The sequence below is a fragment of the Mastomys coucha genome, unplaced genomic scaffold (assembly GCF_008632895.1).
Source record: "Mastomys coucha isolate ucsf_1 unplaced genomic scaffold, UCSF_Mcou_1 pScaffold21, whole genome shotgun sequence".
Lineage (NCBI taxonomy): Eukaryota > Metazoa > Chordata > Mammalia > Rodentia > Muridae > Mastomys > Mastomys coucha.
Genome location: NW_022196904.1, coordinates 61,469,362 through 61,489,577, shown reverse-complemented (window position 1 = coordinate 61,489,577; position 20,216 = coordinate 61,469,362). Strand labels below are relative to the sequence as shown.

The following is a 20,216-nucleotide window of genomic DNA, read 5'->3' as shown; positions in this document are numbered from 1 at the left end:
GGTGTGGTTATGGATGTATGTGTGTCCATAGGACAACTTGAATGAGTTGGTGGTTTTCTCATACCACCATGTGGGTCCTGAGGACTGAACTCTGATCATCAAGCTTGACAGCAAGTGCTTTTTTTACTGAGCCATTTTTACTAGCCCAGAGCAGCTTATTTTACTTGAGATATAAAAGCACTTTGAAATGAAAACATATAGTTAAGAATACTGAAACATTAATATTTATAATTTCCCAATTTCCAAGGAGATGCTAATTTTACATAGCAAATGCTTTAGTGCTTTCCAAGGTTATCTCAATATTATATCATTTGAAGTAGCATATTATTATGTCATCAACTGATTAGCCCCAGTGTTAGTAAAGAATGACCGACTATGAAGGGGATCAGGCAGAATGAGTGATGAAGAATCTTGTTTGGCATTAGCCACGATAGGAAATGGTTCACACACTAAGGATTAATTTCTATTATGGGGTTATTAAAGACTGCAAGTTGAAATAGGATAAATAGACCACAGAAGAGTTATATTCAATGATGCAAGATTTAATGAAAGCAAGTTTTTTCTAATTCAGCTTGTGCCTATGAACTCTAATGAAAGTGAGTGTTAGGCCTGAAACTCACCTACATAAAGCATCGAAATGCCAGCTCCTTCTCAGCATGGAGTTATCAAGGAAACTGTCTTATGTATGACCCTTCTCATCTCCTTTGAGTAAACTCAACATCCTCACAGTGATTTCTTGACTTAATCTCAGTAGCATACAATTAACAAGAACGTTGGTACTGACCTAGGAACGAGCTAGAGGATCATTGTTTCCAGGAACTGTATGTACATAGCTGATGTGGATATAAAATAAGACTTAAAAATATTACTAGCTTTAATATCATTCTCAGAAGCTACCTAAGTCCAGTGCAATATATTTCAGGCTTATGAAGGTCAATACAAACTGACAGATTGAAATACTATATGTGACTTGCAAAAATCAGTTTTGAGTATCTGTTTTTCAAGATTTAAATTAAACATAAGTTTGAGCAGGATTTCTTTCCACCACTTCTTTCTTCTTTTTTTTTTTTAAATACCAAATTATGATTTCACCTTAAAAGGAATCACTTTCATTCTGGGTTGTCAAGTCGATATTACCATCATGGCAATAAGCTTGATGGCATGCAGCAAATACTGATTAAGGACTGGCCCTGTTCTTTGAAGAAGCCATATTTTTTAATCACTCAATATTAAATGCCAAAGGTTTCTCTCAAATCTTTGAATTTCTTTCTGAAGCTATAATTGAGAGAAAGAGAATTTCCCAGTGTTTACCAGATAGATAGGTAGAAAGGGAGAGAGAGGGGGGGGGAGAGGGAAGAAGGGAGGGAGGGGGAGAGAGAGAGAGAGAGAGAGAGAGAGAGAGAGAGAGAGAGAGAGAGAGAGAGAGAGAGAGAGAGAGAGAGAGAGAGAGAGATTGGAGCAAGTCACATTTGGGTTCACCCACGTTGGCCATTTGTCAGTAAGCTACTTAAATCTGTCTCTGGTAGCTAGTTACCTCCTATGTAAAAGGAGATAATATCTGTTGTCTGTCAGACTCAGTGAGACAGGTATGTAGTATCAGATTAAGAGCAGGCACACATACAGTTAACAGGCATTGTGCTGTTGGTATTTTGTTTAAAATTACATGCATCCATTTTATTGTGTATAGAAGGCAGTGTGGAAGAAAGTGGAGGGCTGTGGCTAGGTCATGCCCACCAAGGCATGTACTGTGGAGGTCAGAGGATAACGTTCCAGGGTCAACTTTCTCTTTCAGTTCTTTGGGTCTCAGGGACCCCTTTTAGGTGGCCAGGCTTGGTGACAAGGCCCTTTACCCACTGAGTCATCTCACTCCTCCTCCTCTAAACTTGCTGTTTGAAACAGTGTTTCTTGTAGTCCAGGCTAGTCATGAACTTCCGATTTTCTCGCTTCTGCCTCCCAAGTGCTAGAGGTACAGGCTTGTGCCACCACATGCAGCTAGTTCCTGCTGGTGATCTAATCTTTGGCTTTGTGGGTTTGTTATTATGGTTATCCACTTTTCTATGAGCTGACATTTGGCTGATGTTGACTTCATATATAACTCTGAGATGAAGATCGTGAGAGAGTAGATGGTATAGCTAGATTTAATTAGTTTGTTTCTCATCATGTGCTAACATTTTTCACAATCTGGGAACCTTGGTGTTTGATATTGGCAGCCTCTAGAGTATGCAGATCTGTACTATGAGCGCTCTCTGCACAAACTCAACATAAGAGTCAAGAGTCAAGACTCTACTTGCACTTTTGGCATGAATTCTGTTTCCCTTCCTCCCCTGTACAGGGTCAGGCAGCACTGTGGCCTTACCTGGCCCTTGTAGTTGATCAAGACAATTACATTAGAACTGTTTGGGTCCACACAGTATATGCATGCAAGGTATCATAATGAAGTGAGCCACATCAGTTCTGCCTTTTCAGCTGTTCTTTCTGAGACTAGGTCTACATATGTATCATAAAATAAAGGAGACCTGGGTAGCATTTTATTAAATTAAGTTTTACTCTAATATTTTTTGAAGGAAAGAATTGCTTAACTTTAATCTCCAATAGTGGGTGAGTTTTCATATTTTTAAAAATTTCTTTTTTAAGTAACTCTATGAATTTGTTGATAAATATATACATATATATGCATGTATATGATTTATGTTTATATATGTATATATGTGTATGTGCACATGCACGTGTTTGTATTTTCAGTCCAGTTATGAGAATCTAAGGAGAAAAGAGCTCCCTACCACTCTAAAGTGGTAGAAATTAGTTTTCTACCACTAATTTATATCTCCAGTTCTTTCTAATTTTTCTCCACTTTTAAGAAATGCTCTTGGATAAGAATTTCCTAATCACCTCACATGTCCATGGGCCTTTTACCCTCAAAGGATAGACAGTGGCTTCATTTCATTTTAGTCACCTAGAAAATAAAATTATACACTGAGTCCTTTGGGTCTTCAGATATTTGAGATGGTTCTTTGTGGCATAAACACATCAGCTTTGAAGTTCCATAACATACTGGCAGGAAGTCTCCCTGAGAACAGGTAAGACCTCCACACTGCAGAAGGAGCAAGAAGTCCCAAGAGAAACTAAAGCTGACAATAACCAGGAATAGGATTGCTCCACCTCTCACACAATGGCCTATGGAAGACTACCATGTTCAAATACCATCTTTACACGCTAATCAGTGTGATTGTAAATAAGTTAGGTGTTTCTTTTATCTGTGGCCCAACGCCCCAGAAAGTCAAATGAAGAGTCATATGAGTTCACCATTGCAGAGACTTTAGCTCATGGTGGTTTGGCTCCATTGTGCTAAAACTCTGTTAACAAAGTATCCTGGTGGTGCTGTGTAGAACAACACTACTCACCTCATGGCAGCCACGAAGCAAACCAAAGAAAAGAGTAAGAGGGCCCATAATCTCAATATCTTCTGCATAGGCATGCGCCTTAATGTCCACATTTCTCCACCCATTAATTCACCTCTTAGTGGTTCTACTATCTCCAAATAGAGCTATGGGCCAGTGATTGGTCCTTTAAGGATGCCTCATGGGGATATTTAAGACTCAAACTATGAGAAATACTCTTCTTGGAAAACTGAAATGATTCAATAGTTTGTATCTAAAATGTCTCCTGAAGGATTGTGTGTTAAGGGCTTTTGGGGGATGAGAGATGATTTGGGAGATGAGAACTAGCAGGTGGAACTTACAAACTCTGTCTATTTGCAACCCATTCCATCTCCAAGTTTTAGAATGACTAAAGTCAGATTTATTGTCCATCTTCAAAATGTCATATGCCATCCTATGAGCTGTACTTACCAAATTAAGGACTTACCCCTTGTTCCTGTCCATCAGCTCATTGAGACTAGAGTATTTGTATCTTTGTACTTTATAAACAACAACTCTAATTCAAATACATTCTAATACACTGATACTCATTATGTGATATCAGTGAATCTAGCAATGTTTTCTAGGATGGAACATATGGCATACCTATGGCAGCTTAAGCTGCTATCTGTAGAAGCATGTGAAGAGCAAAGGAGAGTAGCACATGGGGAGGTGGATCTTCTTTACCAGCTTGTGGGCTGGCCAAGCTATTTAATGTCCTTGGCAGGCTCATACTATCCTTACATTTTTCAAAATGTCACCTTTGAGCATTAACAAAAATTTGGAAGCCCTGGGATAGTCGTCCTCTCCAGACATCATTAATCCTGGATAACACACTTTGAATTCCCCTGCCACTGTCCCTCCCCAAGCTCTGTGCTTTCCTTCTTCCTCTATGCATACATACATACATACATACATACATATATACATACATATATACATACACATACACATATATATTCACATTAAGCATACATAATTTTAGTGAAAAATTTTTTAGGAAATATGAAGATAGGTGATAATTTGGGTGGGGACAAACTGCCTTGTCCTTGTCTTGTGTCATATGTTCAGCCAATAGTAAAATTTTTTGCCTCTATCTTGATGCCTACTTCATTTTGTCTGTATATCTCTTATACTGCAATTTGGATAAGATCATCTATACATTTCAAGAATTCTGCTCATTTAGTTGTTATTGTTATGTTTTCTAAGACCTGTCTGTAGCCTTTGGTGTCCTAAAACTCACTCAGTAGACCAGGCTAGCCTAAAATCCAGAGATCTGTCTGCCTCTGCCTCCAGAGTGCTGGGATTAAAAGCATACACCACCACTACCCAGCTAAGATTTAAAAAAACAAAACAAACAAACAACAAACACCTGCATAGTTAACTACTGGATTAAGAAGCTACATTACATTATTCATGGAATATGCTTTCTGAATCCCCACAGTGAAATCCTCATTATGATTAAAAATGTACTGTGAGAAAATATTTGTAGTGATTTAGGGTAGAACACTAATATTCTGATGTACAAAGGGCTTTTACAAATTGATAAGGAAGCCCACAGAGAAATGGACAAAAAGCTAACAAGGATTTCAGAGAAAAACAGACCATAAATGTATGAAACTAGATACCAGACAAAGCAATTAGGAAAACCATTATTAATTCTTACTTTCCTAACTGGAATAATGTGTACAATATTGATTAATGCTGCTAAGGACACATGTGAGGTTGGTAACCATTGAGAAGTTTGATATTATCGAATGTAAACTAGTTAAATAAAAAAAAAAAAAAGAAAAAAATGTGTCCTCTATAACAGTGACAAAAATTCCACAAAGATGTGTATGGAGTTTTCTAGATAGTTTAGTTCATAAGTGAAACAGAGTAGTTGTTTCCAGTCTATGCAATTGGCAACTGATTCCTAAGCCTTGGTGTGTCTGCACTGTAGAATTCTAAGCTTCCCTGAAAGTCCAAGGTAGACAAGATATCTAAGACATGTGGAGATCAAGGCTAAAGTCAGTTATACTTGCATTTTGTACATAAAACAGAACTTGTATATAAAGGAGGATGTAAAATTACCAAGAGGCAATCAGAGGGGCAGGCACAAAATTCTAGAAAGTTTACATTTCCTGGGAATGTATGGATGAGAGTAAATGAAATACAGGAAAAAGTGAGGGGAAGAAATTAAGAAAAAATAAAAAGATTTAACAACTTGATATTGTGACTATTTTAACCAGTTATGAAAGGGAGTGCATGTAGGCATTGCATAATTAAGTAACTGAAAAGAAATATGTTATTTTATTTTAATGTAACGATTCTTTGATGGTTATGATATATTGTTATAGAACTGGAAGAGTTTATCATATGTTCTGCATATGAGCATATGCTACCTCATGTTATATTCTATCAGAATGGCCCTCACTCTGTTCTTTAGTGGCTTCCTTTATACAGCTTTCTGCACAACTTTATGATCTGACTATATGCAATTCAAGATTATAAAGAATACCCTGATTTTTACTTATGACTAATCTCTACATCTTAGCTGTTCATCTATGCTCTATGATGTAGGTTTAATTTAATCAACCAACTCAAAATGCATTCCTTGTATTTTCTTCTCCGACTAACTTACATGGATAAATTATTCTATGCAAATAGGTTTCTTTTCAGTATTTGTCATTCTCTAACTTATTATCTATTAATTCTGTTAGCAGTGAATCTTATGTATATGTTTGAATTATGTTCTTCAATACAGTAAAATAAAGTTCTGTTAACTAGCATTTTTTCTGTTAAAATTGTTTACTATGTTTGACTGCAATTTTCATTTTAGAATCAAGTTGTCATGCACCTTCAATAATCCCTTGGCAATGTTGGTTGGAATTGCAGTCGATTTACAGATATCTTTAGAAGACTTATATTTTTGGGATATTGAGTTATTCAATTGATATGCACAACTTCTACATCACACATAACTAGGTATTCTTTATCACTATCTGGTAAAAATGAACTTTATTGGTTTTTCACACAGGCAGCTCTCCTTTTGATTGATGCTGTTCTTAGGAATGCTGTGTTCTTATTATTCCGAATGGCCTTCTTTGTTGTCAGTATGCTTTACAAATTTGTTATTTGTGTTAAGAAAGTGTGATGTTTTCAATGTGGACCTTGTATTTCCATCACCTTATGAACAATATGGTTCTTGATGTTCTCCTTTCTGTCTATTTGTTTTTTAAAAAATTGGCAAATAATTATGATTTCTCTAAATCATGATTCATTTGTATTTTTAATTTTAGTATTTATCTCTGTTATGGTTTTACTTGCTATCAACTATCACTTGCTACTCAGCATGTCTAACAAAGAGATAAACTGTCAGTTTCACTACTCATTTTGTGAGTGTCAGTAGCAATTATTCCAATATTCCAATTTGAAATATCATGTGCACTATCCATTGTTTAAGGTTGAGACATCTTGTCTTAGCTGATGTTTTGTTATTTGACTGCCTTTCACTTAAATCATGAATCTCACGTATATTCTGGTGCCATGATACATTGACGCAGAGTATTTTGGGGTCAGGATGCTGCGTATATCACTTGGCTGCAACACTTAACATCTGTCTCAAATTTTCACTGGGAAAGTGAAGGAATGAATGGAATTTAATATACTGGGATAATCTGCAAAATTAAAAGAACTCACTGTTAAAGAGTTTAAACAGTGAGGCTACCAAAAAATTATAAATATTATTTATTGCTACTAGTAGAGAGGTCTCCCTTTAATGATAATGTTTGTTTAAAATAGTAGATCATTTGAACAGGTTTCCTGGTATTACATCTTCGGGACATTTTAGAGGTCACTCTATTTGTGATCTCTAAGAATCACTGCTGGCCTGTGTTAGCTCACATTGTACCTATTTATATATGCAGATGCTTTGTTTAGTTATTTTCTTGTTTTGAAACTAAGGAGATTAATTCTGCACTCATTTGTTCTTGCTCTCTCTCTTTCTCCCTCTTTCCTACCTCATCCCCCTTCTATCTCCTCGACTTCGGTGGGATGAGTTTTAATAATACTATTTTAGTGGCAAGTTTACATTAAACTCATATAATAAGCTTAAAATGTCCAGGCCTTTTTATGTATTCTACAAAGCAATTCCATACATAAAGATTTTATAGAGTTTATCCTCTAAAGCTTGGAATCATCTTATGGTGGCAGATGTACGGCAGTATCTTATTTGTCTTCTTAATTATTGTTGCACTTGGGCTTTCTTGTTTTTGACAGAAAGCTGATATTTGTGTTCAGCCCTAATTTCCATGTTGTGCATCAGGGAGTATATAGTATTTTCCTAATGATCTTTTTAAAAACCCACATTTATAAGATATAGGTTTCTTACTCTCATGTCATTTTTTTTTTTTAATTTGGAAATCCTTTTTAAGTGATTAGGTAGGCCGGCTAGTACTGTATTTTCTTTGCCTTTCCTGAGACTAGCAGTTAGATATGTTTCCATCCATATTGTTATAAAATTGAAACCATTTTGTGCTTTTGGCATCGTTGATTCATTTTTTTTCTATTTTTATTCATCCTGAGGTCATCGCTCATGAGTTTTTCACCATATATTTAGACTGTAATTGTTGAAATGTTCTTGTATACTAGGTTCCGTGTTTCATTCAGTTTCCTCTTAAGTGAGTGTGGAACAACAAGCCATGAGCATGACCTCTGTGTCCACTAAAGGCACCTGGTCATTGCTTTTAAATAATCAGATAGAAACAAAAATACACATTTATTTCTGTCTTCCAGGAGCTCACCATGTGATGAAGAGATTACCTTGATCAAAGAAGGATACAGGTAAGAAGACAAGAAAAGGGTGGGGGGGGAGAAGGAATGAAAGATAGAGGGGCATGGAAGAACAATAAAGGGAAAAGAAAATCAGGAGAAAGTACAGATGTCACATTATTCCTATGAGCAAAGCACTATGAAATGACAAATCTGCAACAAGGGGCAGTCCTGATTGTTCTGCTTAGCTCAAAGGATTTCAATAAGAAACAAATGAATTAATAATGCATGAGAAACCATTTTGAAAACTATACCAAAAGATTAAGTACAATAGGTCAGGTGGGCAGGATAAATCTTGAATCTCCACACTCAATCAAGAATGCTGCCATTCTCAATGTCTGCTTTATCTCTAATTGGGTCTCACACTTTTAAAATGCCATCCAGGAAGTTCTTAATGTGTTCCTGGTGTCTCATGCACACTGCACTTGTCCCATTGAAATATGTGTTTCTGTCGTAATATAATGATTACTTTCGTTTATGCCACAAGTATTCAGTCACTACAATCTTCAAATAACTTATTTTATGACTATAGCCAGGAAGTTCTGGTGTTCAGTGGTTTTCTCCTGTTGGTTCCATAAAGGGACACCTCATGGTCACATCAGTAGCCCATGAATCTCCTTCAAAGGTATATAATATCCCTTGGTCATTTTGAGAGCTTGCAACCTCCCTCTCCTAAGTACTCTAATCCTAACACACATCCAATACAAGGCACCCATTTCACTCCACCTCTTTTTTCCAAGCTCCTCTCCATAATAACATACATTCTTATTCTTGCTATTTGGAAGCCTTAGCTATAAACACAACGTATAGCATAGTTTATGTATGGTAGTTCCTATTGTAAGTTCAAAGACACTAGTAGCCAAGGTCCCCAAGGTAGAAACGTAATCTGTATTAACCCACAGTCTTAATTTGCATTTTTCTTTCAGAGAACTTTGTTCCTCAGTGTTGTCTGAAATTATGTTTTGAGACTAAATTATCAACCTGCACAAGACAAATGTTTCTTCTTGATGGTTCCTCCTTGCTTCATCCTTGAAAATAGCAGACTTCTTTTTTGTGGGCTCCAATCTTCCCCTTTTTGTTATGATGTGGGTCCAGTAGTTGTTGATGGAGTGAAATGATCCAAGCTGGTCCACTCTGCTACTTTACATCTCTTGAGAAACTGACTGGATCCAGATCGCATAATCATAATCATGGCCCCTTGATTCACAGAGATGTTCACAACCTTTCTTTCTTTCTTTCTTTCTTTCTTTCTTTCTTTCTTTCTTTCTTTCTTTCTTTCTTTCTTCCTTTCTCACTTTCTTTCTTTCTTTCTTTCTCACTTTCTTTCTCTCTCACTTTCCTTCTCTCTCTCTCTCTCTCTCTCTCTCTTTCTTTCTTTCTTTCTTTCTTTCTTTCTTTCTTTCTTTCTTTTGTCTTTCAACCAGTCTTTCTTTTCCATTGTTTTGTTTTCTATCTCAGGCTAGCCTCAAACTCTACGTGTAGTTGAGGATGACCATGAACCTCTGAATCTCCTGTCTGAGTATTGGGATTACAGATTTGCATCAACACATCAGGTGTATGGCATGCTAAGTCTGATTCCCAGGATTTTTTGCACAATAGACAAGCAGTCTTACAACTAAGCTATATCTTTAGCTCTTCATTTCCCTTTTCTGTGTTTGAGTCTGCCATATCAGCAACAGGGATTTATTTATTTTTGTCATAGAGGCCCATGGTGAGTTGAAGTTCTGTGTACCTTGGTATCTTGAGGCTTTTGGGCTAAGTTTCTATTCTGGACTTCCTACCTATATGACTATAAGCACAAAGACCCATTCCTCTCTCACTTGATCCTGGTCTAACATATGCACTGCCTCTTAGTTCCTCAGGAAGCACTGATGCATTCTGATTACCATAGTCATTTCTCACAGTGCAAACAAATGTTTGTTACCTTAACTATTCTTTGGCTCTAAGATTAAAGTGTATTCCCAGTAACTTTGGTGTTTGTTGTTTCCTAGTCCTAATGGATGCTGTAGGAGTTCAGATGTTCCTTCTTGAGTTATTGTTTGCACAGTTTTCTTGGGTACATGTATACCTTTTTCTAAACTGGATCCATGCTAAATTTACACAGAGATGACTGGAGTGAAGTTAATAATAGTTTCTTTCTAACTTTCCTGCTGTTCTAAGTGCACTGTGATATAGCGTCCTCTGAGATAGGAGTTGGGGACCAAAGATTGAGTTTAACTACAGTGTCATGGTTGTATTTACTCTAAATTCAACAAATGAATGTGTTTCCTTGGGCCTAACCTTGGCAAAAAGGAAAATTAGAAACCTGTAATCTTTCCCTCTGAGCTCTGACATGGAGAACTCCTACTTCACTCTTTCAACAATTTCCTCTTGTATCTTGCTTCCAGCCTCACAGCTGACCTTGGTGGGATGGGAGCAGATCTGGGTAGATACCAAAGGAGTCTCGTAGTTACTGTGCTGATGTCTCTTTGTCATAAAGTACTCCTGCCTTGACTTGGGTGGGGTACTTTTCATTCTGTTGTAATATAGTTAGGGATGGGAGAAGGTCTTATCCTACTGGATAAACAGCCATAACAGAAGCCACTTAGCATCCCTGTCACTGTTTCTCTTCTTGTGAATGTGTGACTGTGGTGTTAGTCATGTGATTATAAGGTAGTCACAACAGGGTAATTAAGACTTGCTACAGTGGCAATTGCTCCAGAGATGCTAATTTCCCTCTTGACTTCCAGGGCCATACAGCAGTGGAGATCAGCAACAGGAAAGTTCCTTTTCTGGAGAAAATGATTTTCCCAAATACCTTCAGAACATGAGGCAGGGAAAGAAGAGTCATCAAGAGTGGTGGCATTTTTTAAAGGGGCTGTTACAAAAGATGGAAAGAAAAAAAAAACACATTCTCTCAATTCATTGAGTAAGTGGAGAAGTACATGGTGGGGCCTGCAAAGCTAAGGCTCAGAAATTGACACATCAGCCACTCCAGGCTGTGCTGATAAACAAGTAATGAGAACGCTAACTAGCAGTGAGCGCCATGTGTCTACCTGGTGTGGATATATGGAATTCTATGTGTGTCCTGTTAGTAATTTACAGGACAAAAGACCGAGAGCTTAAGAAGGGAAGCAGTTCAAGAGCTCTCTTAGGATGAATATGTGGAACAGTTGTAAACAATGTTCCTGTCCTTGCCTGCTCATTTTCCAGCTCCCCTTCTCTGGATGATTGTCTGTATAACAGCCACTTGATTTTGGACACAACTCTAGGTGGAGTTATGTTCTCAATTTTATTGTGAACTCTGCTGTAGGCTCAGTCTTGCCCCAGCTTATCTCCCACAGGACCTTAATAGATTCCTTAGGTGTCTCTTCATTTGCATCTGAGTCCTCAGACAGTGAGTAGCAGGCTCTGCATGATGATGTGGATGCTCCCAACAAAGGGCCACAGCCTTGTCGTCTGGCGATATCTTTGTCAGCACCATCTCCAACAAACTGTGGGAACAGCCTTGCTAGTGCACCATGAGCCTGTGCAGGTTATGTTCTACAGTCAACTGTCTGTGAAGTGTGAGTTAGAACTTCAAACCAGTTCACTGAAGCATGCAATTGATGGAAACTCCACACATAGAGCCAGAACCCCAGGACCTATGGTAGTAAATACCACAAAATCTAGACATGAACTACACCCACTTTTGCTATTTAGCACCAGTGTTAGCTTGAAAAAGTTATTTGCTTCTCAGACACTTCAGTTTTCTTCTCTAGTAAATGTGAAGAATTATCTCACATTATCAATATTAAAAGAGTTAATATATACATACTGATACATACTGAGTATTAGCCAATCTAACAGTGTCTGGGAGCAATTCTGCTCCTTATTGCTTGTACTAATTGATGAATATTTCCTTCACCCTCATTTAAGGTTTACAGGTTTAGAAAATAAAAATCTAAAGTATCAAGCTGATGACATGGCTCAGTGACTACACAAGCTTTCCTCTAAGCCAATGGCCTAAGTTCAGTACACCTAGTACAAGGAAGGAACAATTCCTATGAATTGTTAAATTATCTCCACAAAGAAGCTGTGGCACATGCACACACACACACACACACCACTACACACACATACATACACATACACCACTACACATACACACCACTATACACACACAGTACTACACATAAACATACACCGCTACACACACATACACCACTATACATACACACATCACTATACATACACTACTACATACACATATACCACTACACACACACCACTACACACACACATCACTATACATACACAGTAGTATACATATACATACACCGCTACACATACACACACACACACACACACACACACACACACCACTATACATACACACATCACTAAACATACACTACTACATACACATAAACCACTACACACACACCGCTAAACACATACACATACACACACACACACACACACACACACACACACATTTTCAAAAACCCAGTATCTTGGATACGTACCATAGAAAACAAATAACTTTCACAGTAAAAATTCCCTATGCAACATTTGTAATATACTTCTATTTAAAATGTCTGTTGTTTTCTGATACCTAAATTCAGCTGGGCATCTTGTGTTTCACAAGGCAACCCTTACCTCCATTTCTTTGTATGATACAGGACAAGAGCATGTTTGCTACAGCTGCTGTAGAAGGTGGTGGTAAGAACACAAGGGCTGAATGAAGGGGTTGTTGAATGATGCTTAGAAACCTGTGCACAGGTGAAGGGCCTGGAAGGTGAAGTCTCAGGGTCTATGAGAAGTCAGGAGAGATTTCACCTATCTGTCATCCCAAAGCTTCCATGGCAAGATGGGAAGTGGAGACAGGAGATTTTCCTGTCAGATCTTGGGCCAGCTAGTATGGCATCAGCAGCCGTGATGAATCTCTAAGCAGGTGGGACATGAAGACTGATACCCGAGGTTGTCCTCCAACCTTCACACGTGTGATGTCACATGCGCACACATCTAAAAGGCAATGAAAATCACCCACAGTAATATCCAACTGGTGTACTGTGCTGGATATTACTGTGATTTCTGCTGCTCAGACAGGTTGAAGAGTGTATATGAAGCCTGTATAGATACAGTTAGTGAGATATCGTTCAGTATGAGTGTATTTCTGGGGCTGGCCTGTAGTGGGTTAGGAGTTGGAGTAGAAGTTGGTGCAGTGAAAACTTCTAGTTCTTTGGAAAGTTAGTGATATCAAATGTTTTGCTGGACATACAGGTGAAAGGATGTCTTGCTAGAGAAAACACAGGAAAGGCTGTTTTCCTGAAGGAGACACAGGTGAAAAGATGTTTTGATATAGCAAACATGTGAAAGGATACTTGATGAAGAAGTATAAATATGACCCCACAGACGATGGGAGAAAAGCACTGAGCCTTGGTTTGGTTTGCTCCACCTCACTATCCTTCCCTAAAGACACTCATGTATTGGTTTGACTTACACAGAGTTATTGAACTCAACTTGTAGTAACACTACCATTGAGAGAACTTGCTCAAGAACTGCTCATGGGGTTCCTATGGCAGCCTGTCTCTTCCAGGGCCTTGCCTCAGGCCCTTTGGTGAGCCTGGTAGTTTCTTCAGGATTGAACTACAACTGTCTGGTTGCTGCTTGCTGAAAGGACTGGACCATAGCTGCTGGTTCGTGCCTGGTGTCTGCCTGCTTAGAGGACTGCTCTGCAGCTGCTGAATCATATTTACTGTATGTTATGAGACTGAACTGCTGCCAAAGAGGATCAAGCTCACCCCCCAAAGAACCATTGCTGAATGGGGTCCACTTCTCCCATATCCTAATAACTTTTCTCTTCCTCTACCTCTGCTGGGTGGTGGATTAGAGGAGAGGTTGAACCTTTATTAAAAGTAGGTTGCAAAAAATGTATGCCTCCAGGTTAGGGTTGGGGTAGGGGTGGGGATAGAGGTGGCCGACCAGCCTCTGCGATTTGCTCCGACCTCATTGCTTTGTCTCACGGCCCAGCATGCTTAGCTGCCTCTGGTAAGTGCTCTTTGTACTTGTAGAGATGAGCATACGTGTAAGGAGGATTGTGAAGGGAACTGCCAACCTTTATACAGGGACAGCTATTTCCTTTTTAATTAAATTTCCAGACATGCAATTTGCCTCTCCTGAAGTGTTGAGGTTTTCATCAGCTTTTTGCTTGGTATAGTGGCAAATCACATAGGGCTTATTACAAGCGCAATCAAGGGAGGGGCTGTCTGTGCCCACTCATGCCATGTCTATATTTCAAGCATAAATACTCACCTAAGAGAATCGTAGAGAAAAGTCAAAGCACAAAGAACACAAGAACACAGAAAATGATGGAGGCTTTTAACCCACATGTATTCCTGGAAGTACTTATGTTCTTTCATTTTCTGAAAAGAAAAGTAAAACTCATAAAGGAGTCTATATTTTCCCATAGCCAAGAACCTAAAGGATTTCATTCTATCTCAAGCAACTTTCTTGGATGATTAAAAAACAAAAGAAACACACACACACACACACACACACACACACACACACACACGAAGAAGGAGAGAGATGGGGAGGTAGTTCAGTGGGCAAAACACTTGCCACTCAAGCATGAGGCCTAGAGATTGGATTCCCTGAACCCATGCTAAATTTGGAGGCTTGAATGCAATGACAGCCTCAGAAAGCAGATATAGGGAATCTGCAGCCCAAGCTGGCTTGTAAGATTAGCCTTCTAAGTGAGCTCTGGGTTTGACAGAGAAACTCTGCCTCATCAAATAAGGTGAAGAATGATCAAGGATGATTCCTGGCATCAATGTTGGGCCTCCACGTGCACAAAATAGTGTGCCCTAATGCATGCAAAGTTTTGCACACATACATACATGCCCATCAAACAAACATTTTATACAGGAGTATAAAATAAAAAAAAAATAGGAGAAGTGGGGTTTGTGCCTCTACAGTTCCCAATTTGCTAGATAATTGTTTTCCTTTAGTAAAATGTCATCATGTCAAAAATGCCATCTCTACCTGTTATTTGGTTGGACTCAGCTAGAGAAGGGAAGATCACAGTGGTAAAATTCAACTTTTATTTGAAATCAGTTCAGTCTGTTTCACATACCTACCTTCTTGGGCATGAACCAAGCATAGGTCAAGAGTGGAGATACCAATTTGAAAATCTCCTACACCATATAGGTAAATAAATCTCAGGGTCCATTTGGCCTTTGACTTTGCCGCAAAAGCCTTGAGTGAGGCTGAGTGTCTATTGAGTGTTTGGGGAAAGGGCACCGAGGAAGTACACGTTTCACCCTCACCATAGGGCTAGCGATCTCAGGGCTGGGCAGAGGGTTCAGTGGGCACAGTGTTCGCCTTGCATTCAGATCCCTATTAGCTGTGTAAAAACCTGGACATGGCAGTATGCATGTGTTTGTGACCCCAATAATGGGGTAGCAGTGACCACAGGTGGATACGAGGCACTCAATAGAGCTGACCAGCCTACTCTGACCAGCGGGAGGGTCAGTGACAGTCTGGGTCATCTTCCTAAATTATGATGGAGAGTCATTATGGAAGGTATCACATGTTTAGCTCTAGCCTCCACAATACATATATACACTCATATATAAATATATATATACACACATACCTGCATATATGCATGAATTCACATATACTCATGTATAAGAATATGTTCCCACATGCACACACAAACATGACACGCATATAAGTCTCTCTCAGACACACACACACACACACACACACACAACATAACACAGACGCATACACACTTGCACTAAACCCATTGATTTTCTTACTTCTGGAATCTGGTTTTCAATGGGTAGACATGACAGACATCACCAAGTCCTCTATGTGTAGAAACTCAGAGCCCCCTCTTTTTCTGGGCAGAAATTGAAGATAAGGTCTTGTGTTGAAGACTCTGGCTGCAGCTTGAAACTAACTCATGAATGTTTGTTCCCCTTAAAGTCCCCGAAGCTGCCGCTTTGCAGTGCTTCCAAAGATAAAAGTCTCAGCAGGTTTTCTGTTCCCAGCGATGTTCAAACTCTCACTGGCCACAAATGAAGAGGATGGGAAATGAGCTGTGAGATATTCAGACTAATATTTAGATAACTGCAATCTATCTCATCTCAAGGATCAAGCAGACTGAACCTGAGCCGAGTTCTCACTGGCCTCTGTTTACTTGGTCTCTTTTCTCTAAGCAGGGTGTCTGCAGCAAGGAGCAAAGGAAGAGCTGAGACTTCCGGCTGACCTTGGAACCATGAATGACCAATCCCAGTAACAAATAATAGCAAGAATAAACAATCATGAACATTAGGAAGGTGTCAGTTCCAGTGCTGAGAAGAATTAATTTCCTATTTGAGTTCCATTCACATAAATACTTATAATGACGTATTTAAATCCAGACCCTGCTAAATCCTCAATCCTCAGTACCTAAGCCAACAGTGTGGTTCTTGTATTTAATCGGTTACTGTAATAAACATATAAAATGTTTTTTTTTTTCTTGAGAGGACAGAGCAGTGGCTACATAAAAGGACATCAAATGACACATCCTCCATCTCTCAGCAAATAAAAAAGCCATCAGCGCATAACAAGGCGGTGATAAAAGGTGCTGAGGCCAGTAAGATTAAGACTTTGTAATAAGGTTCGGGCGCCAAAACTGACAGCCATTTTCTTTTATATTTATCATGTCCTCACATTGGGGTGAGAAGCCACGGCTCCGTCCCATTGCTGGCTAGAATTTATAGCAACTCCATTATTAGGAGATTGCACTGAAATGGGGTAGAGGTATGGTTTTCTGAGAACGTTACGATAGCCTCTTACATTATACACTTGACAGGTTTGTCAGCTCCTAGTAACAAGCCTTGTAAAGTACTTTAATATCATTAGCACTATTTTCTTAATGTGTCTGCTCTCCTCGAAGCCTGGAAACACCATATATCACAGGCTGGAGGGTTACACGGACTGCTATCTCTTCTTTTTTTCTGGCTTCTTAAATGTGATTTTATAGTTACACGTAGGTCTGATATTTTAATCAAAATAATGTAGCCATTTTCCTTTATTGATTAGTAAGTAAATATGTATAAATATGCAGTTAGGGGTGGGCAACCCTTTTAGAGGATATTGAAAACATATAATGAATGGCTTTGGGGAGTAATTTTGCTGCCTGCTTGCTTAAGTTATCGGCTCTGTGCTAGAGGGTTTCTATGTGACTTGCCTTGCCCATAGACCTCAGGCAGACACCTGCAGGAAGGAGAGGACTAGGTCAAAACCAACACTCTACATTGCAGACATGCAAGACCTAAATCAGAGGCCTTTGAAATGTCTGCATCTCCATCTTGCTCTTTGTGTAAACTGGCACCAATTATAATCTAGGCGATGGTTCATGGTGCGTTTAAACAGGACTTATTTTGGATAAGCCCTGCTGAGCTTTCCTTCTCTTTCAGGGATGAGTACAGGGACGTGAGAAAGCTTGTCTATATTGTTTAAGTAAACCCAGAGGCAAAGCCCCGAGTTTCCTCAACAGTGTAACAGTTTCTTGAGTCTGAAATTTCAAAAAACAAACCTACAGTGCTTTGTGAGTGTTATAATAATAATTCAGTATAAATTCAGTTTCCAACGCATTTTTAAACGGGATATAGGATAGTTTTATATCTAACTTTGATCACAGAAATTTAATTATTGCCAAAAGGACAGCATTATATCTATATACATGGGGATGAATACATATGTGAATACACACACACACACACACTCACTCACACACACACAAAGTGAACTGTATTATCTCTGGTAAAATTTTAATGAAAGTGTTTTGTAATTTTAAAGATGCAAACTTTACTTGTATACACGAGCTCAGATTAAACAGTTCCCCCAACCCTTTTAGGTAGCATTATCAGCACCCATTGCTCTAAGTAGGTAATTTTCTAGTTAACCAGAACCATGCCTTGCTCTCTCATTTCAAATGGGAGATGGAAAGGAATCATTGCCAGAAACTTAGAGCCCATGACATAGTAGGCAACGAAAAAATATCAGTGACAAGGCTGGACAAATGGGTAGACCATTCACTGTCATCACATGGGCTGCTTGGTAAGATACACACCTATGCGTTGTAGAAGAACAAAGACATGTCACTTTCTTTGCCATTGATACATCTGCAGTTCTGTGTTCACAGGACAGTTCTGTCTGGCTATCTCAAGGCAACATCTCTAAGCTCTCTGTTGTTAACTGGACAGTACTCAGCAATCTGAAATCTGATGAGAATTTATTTTCATGAGTGTACCATGTTTAATATTAGTCATTTACAAGTATTACTCAGGGTGTGTGGGAAGGGGAGGGAATGGCTCAGGAATTTGAATACTTGTTGAACAAACATGAGGAACTGAAATTAAATTCCTACCATGTACATTAAAACAAAACAAATAAACAAACAAAAAACCCCAAAGCTGCCCATGCATTTATCTGTAACTTGAGCATTGTGGTTGGAGACAGTAGCTTCAGGTAGAGGGAGCGATCCAGACACCGGATGCCCTCTTTTACCATCTGTCCATTTGTACCCAGCACTACCTGCACAATCATAACAACACACACACACACACACACACACACACACACACACACACACACGACATAAACAGGAAAATGCTTGATCTTTCTTTCACAGACTCAATATTTTTTAGAGAATAAGAAGTTAATAACAGTGGAGGAAGAATTTAGACATTTTTCTTCTTCATCTCTGAGTGTGATCCTTTAGTTCCTAGGTGATACAGATGTCCCAAACTATATTTTATAAAGTAGAACTATCCACTTTTATTTTTCAACTTAATAGTTCTGTTTTTATTTTTATATATATTTTAGAAATGATCTAAAAAGTCCTATATTCCTACCATATTTGCAGAATTTTGCAAAAAAGGAAATTTGTATTTGGGAGTACCTCTCTACCCACCTAAACAAGAGAATTGATAGGATCAAACTCACAATTTTGTCTATTCTTATACTCAAGACAACTGGTTATGATTATTTTTTCCTTTGTAGTACAAATGATTAAGTTGTATATTTTTCAGAGGTGTTTTGTCACCACAGAAGAACCTAACTCAACATCACTTGACTATTTTACATTGCTTCCTCTGAAGGGAAATGAGTAATCTCTGTACTGAATGAGAATCTGCCCTGTGAACTTGTTTCTCTCATATGGCCTAGTTAGCATGGGTAGGTTGTTCATATTGATTCCAGACTATTCTGCACCAGTCATATGGCTACTCAGAAAACTATTCCATGTGTTTATTGCTAGAAGTCATTACGAATTAGATACAATGTACTAATGTTATAATGTACTAGTTGATTGTATGTGAGAAAATATCTACCATGTTGTGTGTGTGCGTGTGTGTGTGTGTGTGTGTGTGTGTGTGTGTGTGTGTGTGTATTATGGTATACACACATCTTTTTTTTATGTAAAGATACTCTAATATATTGAAAAATTTTTTAGAAAATATACAAATGACTAAAATGTATAATGACAAGACACAGCTATTACTAATTATCTGGCAAGTATAAATCCTAGATCAGCCAGGAACTAATACCTCATCTCAGAACAATAATGAAAATAAGAAAAAATAATGATTTGTTATACCCATGTATCAATGCATCTCCATCCTCATCTGAAAAGCTTTTATTCGAAGTAGATGGTTATTAATTCAGAGACACATGGATGGCCTAGGTGCAGAGACTAAGAGAATAAAGAATGCTTATCCCTAAATGTGACATCTGTCTCACACCCCAGCCTCCAAAGGCTTAAAGATCATTGCAGTGGAAGGAAGAGAAGGAAGAGGAGGAGTAGGAAGAGGAGGAGGAAGAGGAGGAGGAAAAGGAGGTAGAAGAGGAGGAGGAGAAGTAGGAGAAAAAGGAGGAGGAGAATGAAGAGAAAGAGGAGGAGGAGGAGGAGGAGGAGGAGGAGAATGAGGAGAAAGAGGAGGAGGAGGAGAAAGAATGTAAGAGCCA

General features: G+C 38.6%; 1 long non-coding RNA gene across 1 annotated transcript in view; it reads left to right on the top strand.

The window, feature by feature from the left end:
• The window catches only part of LOC116100572, a 43,043-nt gene extending 26,553 nt beyond the window's left edge, over positions 1–16,490 (top strand). Inside the window, exons 2-3 of the long non-coding RNA XR_004122638.1 lie at positions 8,193–8,240; positions 16,421–16,490. This is a non-coding gene — a long non-coding RNA (uncharacterized LOC116100572). The remainder of the gene's footprint in view (positions 1–8,192; positions 8,241–16,420) is intronic.
• Positions 16,491–20,216: the final 3,726 nt, after the last annotated feature.